Genomic DNA, 18,952 nt, shown 5'->3' on the forward strand with positions numbered 1-18,952 from the left:
TATAGGGGAAGACTACACGAGAAAAGTCCCAGGTCATTGTCCCAGTTTCCGATGTGAGAGGTTCACTCCATATATCATCCAGAGATACCGGAATTAACAGATGGCCGCTGTAATGTTACCAGGGAGAGAGAGAGAGAGGTGGCTCGTTTTCAGGAACAAAGGTTTTCTACTCCATGGAAAAGAAGGGAAGTTTTGTCTCTTAAGACTCATTTGCCTGATACTAGTAAAAATCCCACTTCATATTATAAAGAATTGACGGGGGTGGCCTCTTTTACAGTAATGACTCTTGCTGATATTGAAATGTTATTTGGCTTGCTGGTCATGGTTGATATTTGGAGGCAGGTACACACACAAGAACATGTTGCTGAGCTGGGAGGTACATGGGATCAAATAAAAACATGGGATCAGGAGAGGAAGCCAAGAGATAAGCCCCGAGCTGAGATTCTTGCTTTGCCTGGTTGCATTATTACATATATGCATTCTCTTATTCTGCTGAGAAAAGTTGATTGGGATAAATTGTCGGCATGTTGACAGAAGAAAGATGAGTATGTCTGACTTTTTCACTCGATTTGAAGGTACATTTTTGGACTATAGTAGACAGGATTTGTCCATTGAGGGAGGTATTTGGTTGTCAATATATTTGTTTCCAATCTGCTTCCTGAAATAGCAACTCGATTGCAGGCTTCCAAGAGCACCTGGTCCCCCTCTTCCCCTTCTGTTATTTTGAATGTGGCACAGTATTATGAGCATAGGGATACGGAGAAAAAGGAGAGGACAGAGAAGAAGCATAAGGATTTGAAAACAAATGTGTTATAGCAGGTCTTTAGAGGGAACGGCAGAGGACGTGGTGGTCCTGCCCGACAGCCTCCACGTACTAGTAGGCAGCCGAATACTACGCCTTTGGGGCCGAATCATAGTGCGTACTGTAAGGAGGATGGACATTGGTGTAGTGAGTGTCCAGTGCTTTTGCAGAAGGTGGCGGTCTCTAGAGGAAGAGGTTCTCGTGGACTGGGTCGTGGAACCGGAGGGGGTGATAGAGTTCAAAATGCTGCAGCTGCACAGGGTCATTCTAGTAATAATTATTTTGACGACCCTCGTGAGGGACAGTATTATCATGATTGAGATATGGATGAAGTGACAGGAATGTCTTACAGCTATGACAGAATATCTCCGAAAGAACACGGCCCCTAGAAGTCTGATTGTTACCAATGAGCCCAGACTTTTTCTTAACAACAAAGAGTTTAGGATCAATTGGTCCAGCATTGCTTGGAAGTGTACGAAAGACTGGCTTATCCTGATTATCAATACTGCAAGACAACTGGCAGATGCTCTCCTAGTAGAGATCCAGCAGAGCGAATGCAAACTTAAAACCACAGTACAACTATCAGCTTTCAAGAAAAAGTTGGACGAAATCAATAAAGACCACTCAGAATACAAGGAATACCTAACGCAATCTAAGCTGACGAAACTGAAGAAAGATGTACTAAAGTTCAGCAAGGAAACGGTTTATCCATATGTAACGGATGAACACTACAAAAAACCAGTCCCCCAACAAACAGGGAGAAAACAACGTTTCAGACCTACCCCCCAGAACTGGACGTTCAGTTCAGGAGAGGAGAGGAGCGACTCCAGCAGTGATGAGAGCTCAGGACCACATTCCGGGAGACAGCGTGGTTACCAACCTTTGATGCAGATACAACAACCACAACCGCAACCTCCTCCTTTTGGCTATTGGCAACAACCTTATTTTCCACCAGGTTTCGGCTACCCTCCCGGCCCCCCTTCTTTTTTATTCCAGGGCAGGGGCAGAGGGAGAGGCCGACAAAAAAGAAGAAATGCAAGGGTCCTATGGGAGGACCAACAACAACAACCACAAGGGGTAACAACCAGGAGCAGAGGGAGAACGGAGGTGCCCTCAACGAGCAGAGACTAACGAATATTGTCAACATCAGCACACACACTCTTACAACTGAAGAAGAGTCCGTCCTTAACAAAGGCTTGGGCTTTGTCCCCACACCTAGGAACGACCCCTTTAGTCTAAACATGGAATTGGCTCAATTCTTTCGCAAATTCAAACTCCGTGACTTCTTTGGAGACACGACAGAAACCAATGAAGACAACAAGAGATCAACAGGGCTCCGCAAGAAGTCCACCTTCCAACCCCCTAATCAGAGTATCTCGTGCGAAATACTCGCATTCGAACAGGCTGTACTCAGATGTTGAGAACATAGATTTCCAAAATATCAAAGGGTTTAATAACCTCACTGGGAGGGAACGCACTGCCCTACTAGCACTTAAAAACAACCATGACATCGTCATAAAGCCTGCGGACAAAGGGGGCACCACCGTCCTCTTGGATTGCACGATGTACCGGAATGAGTGTCTACGACTGTTAGCTGATTCCAACAGCTATGCTATACATCAAACAGATCCCACTAAGCAAATCATGATTAAAATAAAGAACATAGTGGAGGAAGCACTCAGTAATGATTGGATCACGAGACAAGAAGCTGAGTTTCTGACCAACAATGAACAAAGGATGCCAAGATTCTACATCCTCCCAAAGATCCACAAGGACCGGATGCCACCACCAGGGAGGCCCATCGTATCGGGCATTGGGTCTGCATTGGAACCTTTGTCGCAATTCTGTGACTGGTTCTTGCGGCCAATTGTAAAAGAGACACCATCCTATCTAAGGGACACTAAAGATATTCTCTGCCTCCTAAGAGATCTGGAGGTAGATCCCACTAACGACTGGCTTATAACCATGGACATCGAAGCCCTGTACACAAGTATACCCCAACAACGAACACTGGAAGTCGTAGAGAACATCATCCTACGAAGAGAATGGGATTTCATCACCCCCCAACACTTCATCATGGAGTGTGCAGAATTGGCCCTGACGGAAAATTTCTTTCAGTACGAACAGGTCATCTACCACCAGATAACAGGAACTTCGATGGGGAGCACCTTTGCCCCCAGTATGGCCTGTATGTACGTCCAACAATTTGAGGATGACTTCATTAACAATCCGGTGAACCCGTTTCTGAATCACCTCAGAATTTGGAAACGGTACATAGACGATGTAATTATTGTATGGAATGGAACAGAGGAGGATGCAACAGCTTTCGTTCACTGGGTCAACTCACAAGACAGACATCTCAAGTTCGCACACAACATCAACAAAGATCACGCTGTTTTTCTGGACTTGGATATTACACTTACCAATGGGGGGATAACAACCAAGGTCCACAATAAACCCACAGACAGGAACAGCTTACTTTTATACGAAAGTTACCACCCAAAAGCCCTCGGACAGAATCTACCGGTTGGTCAGTTCCTCCGAATAAGGAGAAATTGCTCTGAGAAGGACACCTACAAAGAACAGGCAAAACACCTAGAGAGTAAACTCATCGAACGCCACTACCCAAGAAAAATGGTAAGAAGGGCAAATAAAAGAGCAAGGAACAACCCTAGAGAAGCACTGCTGGAGGATGTTGAGCAAGTAAAAACAAATAGACCAGTATGTGTTACCACATTTACACCAGCATCCAATTCAATTAAAAAAATCATCAAAAAGAGATGGCATATACTAAATAGCGCTGGGAAACAATGGGAAACCCCCCTTTTTGCATTTAAACGCAACAGAAACCTACGGGACGAGCTGGTGCATGCACAGATGACCACAAAGGAAGACAATGAGCAACCTAGACTCTGGGACCAACCACGTGTAATAGGTCACTTCGCCTGTGGTGCGTGCAACTCATGCAACCTCACCAAGAACACGAAAGAGGTAGACATAGGCACTGGAAAATCGTGGCAACTCAGAACATTCAGTAACTGCAACACGGAGAACGTCGTGTATCTTTTAACATGCCCTTGCACGCTCCAGTATGTGGGAATGACAACTAGGAAGATAAGAACCCGCATCAATGAACATCGAAGCATGATCAGATGTAAAAAAACCAACACCAAGTTGACTCGACATTTTTCAGAAAAAAACCATACAGAAACAGACCTGAGCTGGACTATCCTTGAGGTCATGAAAAAAGGCAAATCTGACCTCACCAGAGCACTACATTTCAGAGAGCAACGATGGGTGTACCGCCTCCGTTCCCATGAGAAGGGCCTTAATGATGACATCCCCTGGCTACAGCTAACACGATAAAAAGAACAATGAACTTGATGTATATCATCCCTTGACCATGATCTAACTTCTGCCCAGACTTACATGGCAAGCATAGCCTGGTCGCACACACAAAAGAATAGATACTACTGCCACCAACATCAAATTGGTCCTCACCAAACAATCTTCTTTTGTCCTTCCTACACTTAATACATCACGATTTAATCTTCCCTGCGCACCATCATCTTGCAGTGTCTAGTAGATCACAGACGCTCGGCACGCGCATGACCAGCCTTTTGCCACCCCTTAGAAATGTAGTACTGCTACGTTTTACCATACTAATCACAGTGACCACACCACCGTCCGCATCCTTCAGCCGGTTCAAAAGTGAAGTGTAGTCCGTGACACCACAAGTCGCACAGAGGAAAGTTGCGGTGGTTTGAGTAAGCATGTGCACATTTATGAATATATACAAAAAGATTTGCCTTTATTAAGCGGTTCACCGCTACTTGTACGCACCGCTTTTCTTCTTTGTTTTCCCCCATATATTCGGAGCATTTTTCAGGACATACGCTCATCACGTTATCGCTACAATCCTCGTCCCCATGCCAACGTTAGGTGTCAGAAGTCCACACACTTCGCAACCAATGACACCTCCCCCTTCGAACCATGGCAAGCTACGTACGCAAAGCTCGCTTCATAACGCTATCACCACACACGCTCCAGAAGGCACCAACAACAGCCCCGGTTCCTATGCCAACGCACAGCATCCCATCATTTGGATCCTCCCCCTGCCTCGCTGCAACCAATGAGACCAGGCATTAGGAGGCCACACACTTCGCAACCAATGAAACCTCCCCCTGGCACACCCTCGCTTGTTTGGGCTTGTCGACACCGACCCTCTGCTGCAAACGCCCACTCGCCTTTCCACGAATAAGGCCCGTATCTTCAATAACTACACACGCCTACAACCGACATCTTTACTCCAGGCGGTGATACTCCGGGACACGCGCACCTGTCAACGCTTTTGGCTAATTACTTCAATTAAGCACCGCGATCCACCTATATAGACGACGCCCGCTCCCTGCCATTTCTACATTCGGGAGGACCGGGAGCGGACGTATAGGATTCGGGACGCATCCATCACATGTCATAGTAAGAGTGTGCCTGAACTGAAAGACCAGGGAGTGTGTGATTATGTTTACATGTGTGTACGCCCACTGACCCAATGAGGATTGAATGGATCACTACCTTGTTCAGTTTGGGAGATTTCTCTCAAAACATAAACGCTTTTATGAAGAGTGTGTTTTTTCTATGTTTTCTTTTACAGAGGAGACAAAAACTGTGGATTTCCTCCGCCCCTTCCCCCATGGGACAAGTTGTCCATTTAACTAGGGTAAGACTGGTAGCAGCACCGCCTGCCACCATCTTCAAAGTTTCACAAAAGTGTAGACAATCAGAGTGCCACAAAGTCACGTACACACCATTTTTTCACGCTTAGAAATCAATGCATGCATTGTCTTTCTTTCTTCTTTTTTTCCCTACAGGTACAAATGACCCAGCGAGTTACATTAACCACTATTTCCCATATTTTCATTTTAGGCTTCACCTTTGGAAGCAGCTATTAAGCAGTGAAGTGTGACCAACGCCATACTCACACAGTGGTAACATCTTACCAATATTTTGTAAGAACGGAGCCCCTTTTCTCATTTCTAGGTCCTGATGAATGCCATGGACCCAATCGGGCCGCTTAGGCAGAAACATGTCGACCATTCACTAGACGGTAGGGGACACTAACCACCCCAATTACCGTCACTTTTTCATTTTAATATCATATAGTTTTCATTTCACATTAAAAACGCCGCTGACTACTATAATGATTTTTAACCTCACTCACATATACACGGGCCCCCACTTAGTCACTTAGAAGTGCATCCTTGTCGTCAAGTGTAAGCCCGCACTCCATCAAATGAAGGTTTTGGAGGGCGAGGACTGGTCAATGATGAAGCATGACACCAGGTGGTGTGTGAGACCAGTCCGTAACTTTTTGTGAGATGCCCACACTTACGACGTTCTTGTAACTCGTTTGGGTTATCACACTAGGAGCAGCTCTTTTGTGGTAAACATTTAGTACTGGAGGCTGATAGCTCCTAGAACCCCACGCCTCTTGTTCCCTCCTCCACACATTCAGTGGAGTATTCTTGTGATGAGATGTCTTACAGCTAGGACAGCCAGGGACAGAGTAGGGGACCAATTCCAATACCTGTAGATCAGCGTGGCCCTTATGTAACAGTGGAACTGCATGGTTCGACCAAGGAGTTTCTGGTGGACACAGGTGCAATAAAAAGCTTGGTTTCTCGAAATATGGTCCCGGGGGGGGGCTCTGTCTGGCCATTATAATGTTTAGGTAGGTTTTTCTGGTGTACCGGTTGTAAGCTCCATTTCAAAACCTCTTGCATTGACTATTGGTCCTTTTACTGTGGATTTGCCATTTGTATTGATTTCTAATTGTGGAGAGAACCAGATGAATTTGGATTTGTTGGAAGAAACTGCATGCTACAATTTCTTGTTCTCCAGCAGGTTTCTATATGACAATGGGCCCAGATGCAGTACATGCTAAACAGTGCTTGTCTAAGGATGCGCCTCTTCCTGTTGAACTTGCTGACATTCCACCCACTTTGTGGGTGACAGGCGATACAGATGTGGGACTGTTGCAGATACTACCAGTTTCAATACAGTTTAAGTACGGTGCTATTTTGCCTCGTATTCCTCAGTATAAGATACCACAGGCAGGGGAGCGAGCCTTATTGCAAATTATTCAGGTCTTGATTAAGAAGGGAGTGGTTGAGGAGACATCTGCCAATATTTGTAATAACTGCCCGGACCGGCTTCGTGTGGGTAGGACTGCCGCCACCCTTGATCTCTTGGAACCGACACTATACTTTAGTGTCTACACCAGCCGGTACTGGTGACATACTTCCTTGACCCAAATAGGGTTGTGTATTTTTCTTATTACAGGTACCACACTTTTCTTGGGTGCTGTAAGGGTGGTTATTGATCTACTTTATTCTATTATTGACCACCACCATTAAAGTGTAGGTAGATCCCTCTGGTCCTGATGAATTGCCATCTAATTGATTTTGAGCAAGAAACATGTTGACCTACTGACAAACACATATACTTCACATCTTTAGAGTGGAGATACGCGCTTTGTCTTATTAGTTTTAATTAGGGTAGGGGCCACGTTCATTAAAATTTCTTGAGTGGACCTTCTCCCCTATTTTACTCTTTGTTTTCCTACACATCACTATCACCTACACTGTCTTAGGGCCCTCACACGCACTTCACCCAACGGCATATGGAATAAAGATCTCCGCCAGGAAGGCCCCTTCTCTGGTGCCGATCGGGGATTGCAGCGCCGCCCCGATAAGGAGCAGACCCGATGATGAAGCAAGACACCTAGCTGGCTGGGTGTGTGAGGGTCTTTTTCCAAGAGGAGAAGTCTCTTCTCCCAAATCTGTGCGACTAACCTTCGCATTGTAACACCTTTCCACCTGCATATATATTTTTTATGAGGAACTGCATACCATTTTTGTATTAATATTTGTAATAGCCCTATTCTTCCCATTCTTAAAAGGACATCTTTAGGTTCTCCTGATGATCAAGAAGATGTTTATTGTTTTGTGATTGATTTGCGTGAAGTTAATAAAATAGTGGTTCCCCAGTTTCCAGTGGTCCCTGACATTACTACTCTTTTGACTATGATTCCTTCTACTGCTAAATTATTTTCCGTCTTTGATTTCAAAAATGCATTCTTCAGTATTCCTATTCATCTGGATAGCAGGTACCTGTTTGGGTTTACACTAGCTGGCAGAAGCTTTAGGTTCTGTCGAGCTCCTCATGGCTATACTGAGAGTCCAAGTATTTATAGTCAGGCTTTAAAGAGTCCGTTGGATTCCCTTTCGCTTCCTGCAGATAATGTGTTGGTGTAGTATGTTGACGATCTCCTCATCACTTCTGATACAGAGCAGGGTTGTAGAGATAGTACAGTTAAATTGTTATTGCATTTGGGCCAACGTGGACATAAAGCTTCTCTCTCAAAATTCTAGTATTGTTGACAGGAGGTCACCTATTTAGGTCACCTACTGTTGAAGGAGGGTAGGAGATTGATACCAGAGTGTATCAGTACTAGGCCTGGGCAAAAATTTCGTTCCGTTCGCGGAAATTGCGATAATTTGACATTTTTGCGTTCCGCGGAGAGCGCGAAAATGTCAAAAATTCCGGTTTCCGCAGCTTGGCGATAATTTGTTTCTTGCTCGCGCTGTAAAATAATACATTCTCGCGCGCGCGCGATCGCCTTACCTGAATCCCTGCGTTCGCCGACAAGTTTTCTTGATCCGGTCGCGTTCTCCATGAGATGTTGTATTGTTTTTAGCCATTTGCGCTGTCTCGCGACAGTTCGCGCCCGCAGTGATGTCATGCGTCGCGCGATCACGTCTTTCTTCTCGCGATCATGCACCGCGAGAACAACTCAAAACAAGATGGCCGCGCCCGCAAGCAACCACATGGGTAAGTTGGCGACCCGCAACCATGCAGAAAATCTCGCGAACATGCCGGAAAAAAACTTCCGCATCTTCGCGATATTTCTGCTTGTTTGCGATAATTTTAAACATTCTCGCGATAATTTGCGAAGGTTAATTCCGCAAAGTCCGCCCACCCCTAATCAGTACTATCATTTAAATGCCCATACCACAGATTCAGAAAGATGTGCAAGCTTTTATAGGTATCACTTCCTATTGCCAGCAGTGAAAACCTAACTATTCCTTACTAATCAAACCCTTGCTTGCACTAACCACTAAAGACGTGCATGAGCCCTTGCCTTGGACGCCTGAATGTCAGCAGTCTTTTGAGCACTTAAAAACTGCACTTTGCTCAGCTCCAGTACTTGGCACCCCTGATTATACAAAATCATTTGTATTGTTCGCCCATGAGATGGCTGGTTGCAAGCTTTCTGTTTTAACACAAAGATTTGGAGATAAGCAACGGCTGTGTGCTTATTTCTCTGCTGTTCTTGACCCAGTCGCAAGAGCCCTTCCGATGAGTCTAAGAGCAGTCGCGGCTGTGGCTGTCTCAAAAAGACAATCGGCTGGACTCGTACTGGAAACTGATCTCACAGTTATGGTACCCCATGCTGTGGATACCCTTTTGAACAAAACAAAGGCACAGCACCTCACCAGTGCACGTCTGACTGGCTATGAATTAACATTGTTTGCAGAACACATCACGATTAAAAGATATGCCACTCTAAATCCTGCCACGTTACTGCCCCTCCCTTCTGAGAGTGATGAAGTCGACAAACATGACTGCATCTTCCGGACGGAAGAAGAGATGAAAGGACGGGTAGACTTGACTGATGTTCCCTTATCTGAGCCACAAGGGAAACTACATATGTCGATGGCTCTTGTTTTAAGTTACCAGATGGCACGGCGACTGCTTCATATACTATTACTACACTGCGTACAGTTGTTAGACATCCCGAGTTCCTTATCAGTCAGCTCAGGCTGCTGAGCTCATTGCCTTGACACTTGTGAACTATACTGACAGTCATTATGCCTTCGGAATCGCGCATAACTTTGGGCGTCTCTGGGCAGAGAGAAGGTTTTTTACTTCCCATGGCACAACAATACAACATGGGCACCTTATATTGAGGCTTTTGTCAGCTTCGACACTTCTGAAAAAATTGGCTAAAGTGAAGTGCAGTGCCCATCGGAAGGTTGCTGATGATGTGGCAAGGGGTAATGCATTTGCATATCAGATAGCTAAGGAAACATACCGGACTAAAATGAAAAGAATGTTTGTAGCAGGTCCTGCTAGGTGGGTGCCTGAAGTTACCATGTTTGAAGACACACTTGAGAATGTGAAATAGATACAAAGTGAAGCCACCATGGAAGAGTTAGCAGTATGGCGGGTACGTACATCACAATTTAATGAGGAGGGGTGTTGGATTGATAAGTCAGGCAAACAAAGATGGATGTTACCAGATGCATATGTTCTTCCTGTAGTCACCATGGCCCAGCAACTATTAGTGCTAAAGGTATTTTCATAGTGCTAAAGGTATTTTCAAGTTATTGGACCCTGTATGGCCTGTAGGCCTTCTCCCACTTGTCTAGTGGCAGGCACATCAGAATGACCTTGACTTGTAGATAGTGTGTGCCCGGCCTCAGACTCGAAACTTACTCCTTTGTAATCTGCTGTCCAGCTGCATCTGCTTGGAAAATTCCATGGTGAGCGTGCTTCTTCTGGTTCTGAAATGTACATAATGTATTGTTATGCTTGCTGATGTCAGTTTCTCTGCAGCACTCCTAAGCGACTGGGCAGACAGGGCTCCAATCTGAGTGTGTTTGAATAAATAAGTATTGGTTTGTATTCTCTACTGTCTGACAGACTCTGTATTTGGTATGGAAGGCTGAGAGGTGGTGTGAGTGACCCGGGTGACCCTATTTGGGCCATTTCCTTCAAGAGTTTACGCATGTTATAGTCATATACTTGTAGGAAGTTCAAGGTTTTTTGAAGAAGTAAGATAATATGATTGTAGAAGTAGTAGACTCCCAGTACCAAGATAACTGATAATCTAGCAAGATGTGATTAACAAATGTTTTAAATAGATAATAGCTAGAGTGCTTACTACCATACAACCCATTGCACAACTAGCTTAGACACTAGGCCTTCAAGATAGCTACTTTTTAAGATGACCTAAGATAGAATGACAGGGATTCTGTCTCTGTGTTAGAAAGTTTAGTTAAACATTAACAAGGCCCTCTAGACAGCCATAATGTTCAATTACAGTTTTATCATACTGTTATTTCCAAATAATTCATATTAGTAAACTGCTACGTAAGAGTGGCAACTTACAAGGCGCCTCCAGGAGGAACGCTTTCATTTAGTCTTGCCATGCCTATTGCACTCAGTGCTTTTTGATACTATTTTTACTGAAGCCTTTAAACCTGCATATTTCTGGTTCTCCGGATTGGAATTTTGTCATTTTGATACTGTTTCAATTATTAAAAAATTACTCTATTTTTCAAAACTGCTGTGGGGTGCTCTTGTGGTGTGTTTTCGCTGTGTTGCTGTTTGAAGTGTTGAACATATTCTTTACGCATTGTCTCTGAGTTCAGCTGGACAGGTCTGTGCGAATCTACCCAAGGGTTGAGCACAGGTTCATTTAGGGTTTGCTTACAAGTGCTGCTGAGGGGGTGTTCCTATACATCCTCAGGAAATGGTAGGCACCATGCTAGGTCTTCTCCTTGACCAACTCGGATGCGGAAATCCTTATTGAAAGTCCTATGCTCCGTCTTTTGCTTGCAGCAACTGTGGCGTTACTTTTCTGTGCTTGATTAGGAGTAGGTCTGTGCCCTGCAAGGGAGGTCACAGTCAGCGCTAATTTCTGTTGGCAACCCAAATGTGGCGATGGTTCTTCCCAATAAGGATTGTGTTTTGTGGAATGCAGTCCGTAAAACAACCTCGACTACAGGGTATTTTGCGTGCCCATCTATTAGCAACATGATCAGCTGACCGTTTGGGAAGCTGCAGAAGTCCATGCAGATTTTGCACAGCGGGTTTTCCAGGGTTTCTTGCATGACAGGTGCAAGGAACCCAGCCCTTTAAGTTATCCGAAATGCGTGCACCGCCTTCACCATTTCCTCAACTACAGTGTCTATCCCTGGGAACCATACCTTGTTTCAGTGATGGGCTTTTGTCTTGGCTGTTCCTTGGTCTTCCTCCAGTGGGAGCTACCTTGTGACACAGGAGAGCATAAGAGCCTATGGGCCATATGTATCAAACACCCCTTTAGCGATTCTCAATTAGCGATTTTTTGAGAATCGCAAGTTGAGAATCACAAAACAGGATGTAATAATAAAATTAAAAAAAGAAATCGCAATTTTGCGATTTTCTCAAATTTGAGAATCGGAAACTCAGGTGCAGCATGATGACATCACAACCAGGAAGTGTGACTACCCATGCTGCACCTGAGTTTCTGAAGCACAGTGAGAGAGAAGGAGTGGAGGTGAGGGAACTCTGCAGTGCAAGAAACAATTGCAGACACTTGAGACATGGCCAGCCAGGACAAACAGCAGCAGGGGGAAACACAGAGGAAAAGAAAACATAAGTTGTCTGAAACTGAGCTGATCCAGGAAATGGTGATAAGCCACGAGCAGCTCTTTGGCAAAAAGTCCCTGCGGGTGCCGGAGACACGCAAGCGGAGGATTTGGGCTGACATCCAGCGCAAAGTAAATGCAGTTGGCGTCACCCACAGAAGCGTGGAAGATCTAAGAAAGCGCTGGTACGATATGCGCCAGCACTCCAAGGAGATGGTGGCTGCCAGGTTGGAGCAAGCCAAGAAGACTGGTGCTGGGACCTCTACCGCCACTGACTCCACACCACTTGAGGAACTGGTTGAGGGGACCCTGCTACCAGAGAGTGTAATGGGCGTGTCTGACCTGGACAGCTCAGACCCCCCGGTACCAAGACAAGGTAAGAAGCATGCCATCACAGCCCTGATACCCCCCCAACTACCCCCACACACCCAGTAGCGACCCATGGGCAGAACAAAATGAAAGCTCCAGTGCAGGTACACAAGCACACACAGCAATGCATTATGGGAGATGTAGTCACATGCACATTACAGTGGTGCATTTACACCCAGCCAGTCCCTAACAGCATGTGCGCATCAGGAAAGGCAAAATACAGACAGACAGGACCCATGTAATTCCAAACAGTGAAATTTAATGCATGACAAGTGTATGTCAGGACAGAAAATTAATGTGTTCCTTTACGTCCACAGCACTATCATAAACACAGGAAATAGTCAGAGGAGGAGAGGACGAATCCCCTAACCCAGAGGCACCAGGGCAAGAGGAGGAAACGTAGGAGGACAGCCCAGCAATCCCTCCAAAACGCAGCAGGCAGATTGTAGTGCTACCACTGCCCCCATTGGAGGATGAAGGCCAGGACACCGATGGCGATGTCCAACCAGTCCCAGCACAGCCAGAGTCACAACACCGTGCTGATCCGACCCCACCAGTTCCATCAAGGCGCAGGGCACGTGCATCCACCAGTGCAGCAGCCCCAGGAGAGGACACAGTCTTCGGCGGGCTGTAGGGGCACATGTTGGAAGTACAGCGCCTGCAGGCGAAAAACATAAAGTCATTACCGAGGGAGATCAGGGTTGGCTTCATGGGCATGACGGGTGCCCTAGACGCACTCTGTGTGGAACTAAAGGCAGATCGTGCTGCTAGGCACAGGGAGATGCAGCGCCTAGATCTCCACACCCGGGCGGTTAACTGCCTGTCCTCAGCAACAAATGTGCTGTCAAGGCGCAGCATATGTATGCAGCGTGAGGTGGCACACTACAGCCAGGACGTGGCAAGGGCCCTGGTACAGATCACATCTGCTGTGGATGAGCTGCAGGCAGCTCGCACTACTGGCCCAGGAGTCCTCACTCCAACAGATGAGGATGCACAACCAGGCAGGAGCAGCATCACCCCCCCCCCGCCTCCCCCGGATAGGCGCCATAGTGGGCGTCACAATAGGGCTACTGGGACAGGTGAGGAGGGCACTGTGCACCCCCTGCCAGGGGCTCCGACCCGACAGCGCCGCACTTGAGGTGCACTAACTTGGACCAGGAGGTGGGTGCATCAACTCAGTTTACATGGACACTTGCTCCTGATTGTACAATCGCACTGTGATGCTAACATGTGCTGGGCATTGGACGATACATTGTGTGGTACACAGGCTGTGTGCCGTCATATATCCTGAAGTTAAGGAAATAAAACACAGTCTCACAACTGATATTTAGCATTGTGTCATATTTTCTTACCTAGAAATAGTTGCGTTTAATCTCATCTCGCCTCTGGCGCCCAGCAGCTGCACCAATTACACCGGCTGACATGCGTCCTGGCGCTGGCCCCTCATCATCTGATGAATCCGATTCACTTAGCTCCACTGGGGTGCCTTTCCTGGTGGCGATGTCGTGCAGCATGGCACATGCTACCACTATCTTGCAACAGGTCTGGGGGCTGTATTGTAGTGCCCCTCCACTCTTATGTAGGCATTTGAATCTGCTCTTGAGTATCCTGAAGGTCCGCTCAATAGTACATCTGGTTGCTATTTAGGCACTGTTGTACCTCCGCTCCCCAGCGTTGGCAGGCAGTGATTCAGTATGAAATCACGGACTGCATACGCACTGTCACCTGTGGGGTGGGAGGAATATGGTTAAACACTGTCCTGCCAATGCTATCCTTTACTAGTGTGTCCTTTGTACAAATGCATTTACCTAGTAGGTATCCCTCACCAAAGTCCCAGTCGACGGTGTATCCCACCGTGGCGGAAGATGAAAGCGTCATGCGTGCTGCCTGAGTATTTTGCAACAATGTCGGTGATGATGTGCTTGGCATTACACACCACCTGTATGTTCAGGGAATTGTAAGATTTGCGATTCCTGAAAACATATTTGTTCTGGGAGGGAGGGGATATGGCGACATGTGTCCCATCTATGCATCCAATGACGTGGGGAAATTGTGCTATTTGATAGAACTCCTGCTTGGTCTGGTCTAGTGCCTGTGGTGTGCTGGGGAAGTGGATGTGGCCTCTGTAGCATGCCATCAAGGAACGCATGGAAAAAGCGCGACAATGCACTCTGTGAGACCCCTCCTGCTGAGGCTATCACCCCCTGGAAGCTGCCTGATGCCAAGAGGTGCAGTGAGCACAGGACCTGGATGTGGGTGGGGATGGTGTGTGTCCTGTGTGTGGGGTGTTCAAGGATAGGTTTAAGCTCCTCAATTAAATCAAGGATGCTCTCTTCATCCAGCCTGTAGTTTGTATGGTCTCCTCCTCAGTCCGCTGGAACAGGGTTATGCGCGCACAAAAGATCCTCTCCTGGCATCTCCTCCTCAGTGCAGCAGCTCTGAGTCGCAGCCTCCTGGCTATCACATACAGCCTAGCCATTGTGAAAAAATCTGTTGCATTGTGGGCCTCCTTAAATAGTTTGCACCTGGTTACCACCTGCTCAGACTTGGTGGTAATTGCGATTCTCAAAATTGCTAATTTGGTGAAATTGCAAATTGCGATTTTTTTCATACATTTCATTGTAATTTCTGAAAATGCGATTTATCAAATTGGGATTTTCGCGAATTGAAAATCGCAGTTTTGGAATTCGCACTAATATTCGCAGATTTATTGGTTCCGAGTATGAGTAATCGCTATTTTAGCGATTCCTTATTTTTGCGATGCGAGAATGTCTCATACATCGCGTTTAGCAAATTTTTATTCGCAAACGCTGTATTTTGCGATTCACAGCGCTAATAAATATGGCCCTTTATCCTTCTCTCCTCACTCCCTGGCAAAATGTTTTACCTTGCCATGTTTCGAACAGGCTTTGCCTTGTACAGGAATGTTGTCTAGCATATGGAATTCCTGGCCACAATTTCAACACTTGTATTGGCCCATTCCGCAAAACGTTGACGGGTTATTCCTTAATTCTTATAGTTCTGATGGTGGTCAGGTGCGAGGGCCCCTTAGTCAGAGCCACCTTCATGTCGTCAGCTCTTCTTTTTGAAAAAATACAGGGCCATGCCAGGATAAGATCATCTTCTTGCTAAATGCCATCTTGCTTCAGTATTAGGCATCTCTGCATTGACGGTCAACATGCATGAATGATTTGCGGCCTTTTTTCTTTGGGCTGCTCATCGTCCAAGTATGCGCCCACCAGGTTATTTAACCTATGGTACAATTGGTCTATCATTTTGTCTTTCCTCTGCTGAGCTTGTCACAGCTTCAATCTAGTCTGGGTTGAGTCGAGGATCAAAGAGCACTTCAAACAATAGCTCTTCCCCATCATAATCCTGCTTGGGCACAGTTCTGGAGAGGTTTTCGAAAAGTTTATATATTTCCTCTCCTACAAAATATAGTAGCAGGGATCATTTTACAGTGCCAACTGTCTCCCTGGTGGCACAAAACGAATTACTTAAACGGCCGACCCACATCTTTCATCTGGTGTCCAGGGTGGCAGAGTCCTTCGCTCGCTAAAGGAAGGTAATGTGGTCATTGAGGCGTGTGACAGTACCCCCTCCCCTTGTTGTGGTGTTTGCACCTGTGCGTGTGGGGGTGGGTCATCAGCCAAGCTTGCTGAGCCTGGTGCTGCTCTGTGCAAGGGGCTTAAATGATGCCCATGTCTGCCCTCAGAGATATATTGTCTCTCTATCAGTTCATAGTTCAGTGTGCCCAGGTTCCTTTTCACCTGTCTGAATATACAAGACTTTGTACTTACTCAGTGCAACTTAAACTTTAATTGAACCGCACTGCAATCGCCTTGCGAGGCATGCAGTATATACTGTAGTGTGGAAGCTTCATGGAAGCTCCGCTCACTCTGTGCCCATTGGCTTTTGTCTTAAATGCTGCCTTCCAATTGGTTTGAGGCTTGTTAGTCCCTCCTCATTCATCATTTGTAACCTTCCACGGCTGTTGGCCCCTTTACTCCTAACACTATTTTCTTCCCTGTCTCCCACCCCACCACCCTCTCCCTTAGTCTGTGACTTCTCACCCTCTGCCCCCCCCCCCCCCCGCCGTTCGTGTTTTCTTGCCTGTCGGCACTTCCGTTTTCATCTATATTATTGCCACCTTGAAATATGCGAGTTCAAGATGCGTGCTATACAAACACTTCTTGTGTTTAATTAACTAGATTTTAATGTTACTCTAAATATAATAAGACTCTAGGCAACGTTTGTGGTATGCATGGCAACTGACGCCTCTTAGTTCACAAATGGCATTGTTGTTGGGCGGGAGGAGCAGCAGTGTTTTAACTCATGCTTAAACGAGCACTTTTAATAACTTCCTCTCAATTCAGTGCTATAATCTTGTGTACTGAGGTGACGCGCTAAAGAAATGCACTTTTTTGAATTCTGAAGATACATTTTCGCACATTTACATCATGGTTACTGTATGATTAACATGACGTTCATTTTCACGGCTCGCCCACTGGCTTGTATACGCTTGGCTCGTCTCCGGCTGGCGCTACCTGTTAATTAATATATTGGCTCGCGCACCTCTAACAAAGAGAGATGAATGTATAAATGACAGTGAGCCAGGTAGATGGTAGAGAAATAGACTGGAGCAGACAAACAGACAAAGTCAGTCTCCATTGCCTCATGTCAGAATCATCACTTTCAATAACCTGTAAATCTGCCACCAACTCCCGCATGCCCCAACCTCATCCCCCTCACCTATTCTTAGCAGAAGCGGCAGATTCTGTAGAAGTGCTGGGATCCCTAGCCTCTCCGGGCAGGCACCTAAGCCTTCCAGGTGCCTTCACACTCAGGATAAATTAATATATTTTGTCCTGTGCTTTAGTCGCCCCTCTGTGAGCACTGTCTGGTAGATAAACTCTGTGTTAATAAACACATTCAGAGAGGTGGTTGTGTACAAACAACAGCCACAATACCGTTTGTTTTGAACGTGTAGTTAAATACCTGCTCATCGAGTACCTCATTGGCTGATCATTCCATGGCACTAGCAAAATTAAATTTGGACACATTTGCTCAACTGTAAAACACTACCTTTGATGGGTCAATTAACAACTCTGGGCTTTGGAGTTAGGTAACCTACTTTGGATGCTGTGTAAAAGAGTAAATACAAAAACTAATGCAATGAAACTAAGCAACCAGTACTGTCTAAAACACTGTTAAAACTGACACGCATGCTGGCATTTTGTTTAGGTAATGTAGATTTTCTCATAGATGTGAGTAAAGTACTCTTAATATCTTAATGAAATCTGCACACTTTTAACTAATAACACCGGGCGACCTTTGACAACTAGGCAATGAATACATTTTCATGTACCCCCGAAGCCCCCTTGGCAAACTTCATTGCCTCCTAGTGTTTGGGGGATAACCAAGATGCAGGAGAGTGAGTCAAATAGGCTAGAAAATGAAAGAGAAGCCAGGATTCAGATTCACATGCTCTGATCCCGATCGCGTTGGTTAGTCTGTAAGCACTACTTTTATTAATGAGTTTCGCATTAGTAAAGCACATATGTGCATATGTGCCCACACTTCACCCATGAGGTACGTGCCAAGCAATTGTTGATACAATCCACACTTTGCGTCTTTTTCAATATATTTATTACAAAGTGCAGGACCTTTCCAAGGGATTTTGCACACTACATAATTCACTCCAAAAATAAAACGTATAGGTAAAAAACATTGCCATTTACAATGTCAATAGCTCTAACTCACAAATGCGAGACCTATTTGCGTTTCAACAGCTTGTTTTTTTCTTGTAGAAGATCACTGACGCATGCCTGCATGGTAGGCCTGGCAGCCAGTGTGCCTGCCGACGTGTAAGCACAAGGTCAGGCTTCTGCTGAGCCACTTTGCACCAATGTTTAGAGGAAGCTAGCAGTAGTGGTGAGTGGCTGCTATGGATTGCAGTGTTTCACTTCTCTGGCTCGTCCAGCATGATCCTCACAGCAGGCATACAGAGGGCAACGACAGTCCTTCACAGCTTTGGCTGCCTGGGGCATGATGGACACACCTCAGGCAGATGTTGCTTAGAGTATCGGCCACATGTTCTTACGATCAGAGGCACATCAGGCAACAGCGTTGCCTCTCAGGGTTGTAGTTTGGCCATGGGGGTGCTGTGCAGTGAGACTGAGCATCGCCCTTGTCACCAATATAGTGGTGCAACACAGGCACTTACAGGCCTACACGCAATAACCATGCAATATACTGGTCTCTCAGTGCAGTGTGGCCACGAGGCTCTCACAGTCTTATT

This window comes from Triturus cristatus, chromosome 4_1, assembly GCF_964204655.1.
Source record: "Triturus cristatus chromosome 4_1, aTriCri1.1, whole genome shotgun sequence".
Classification (NCBI taxonomy): Eukaryota; Metazoa; Chordata; class Amphibia; order Caudata; family Salamandridae; genus Triturus; species Triturus cristatus.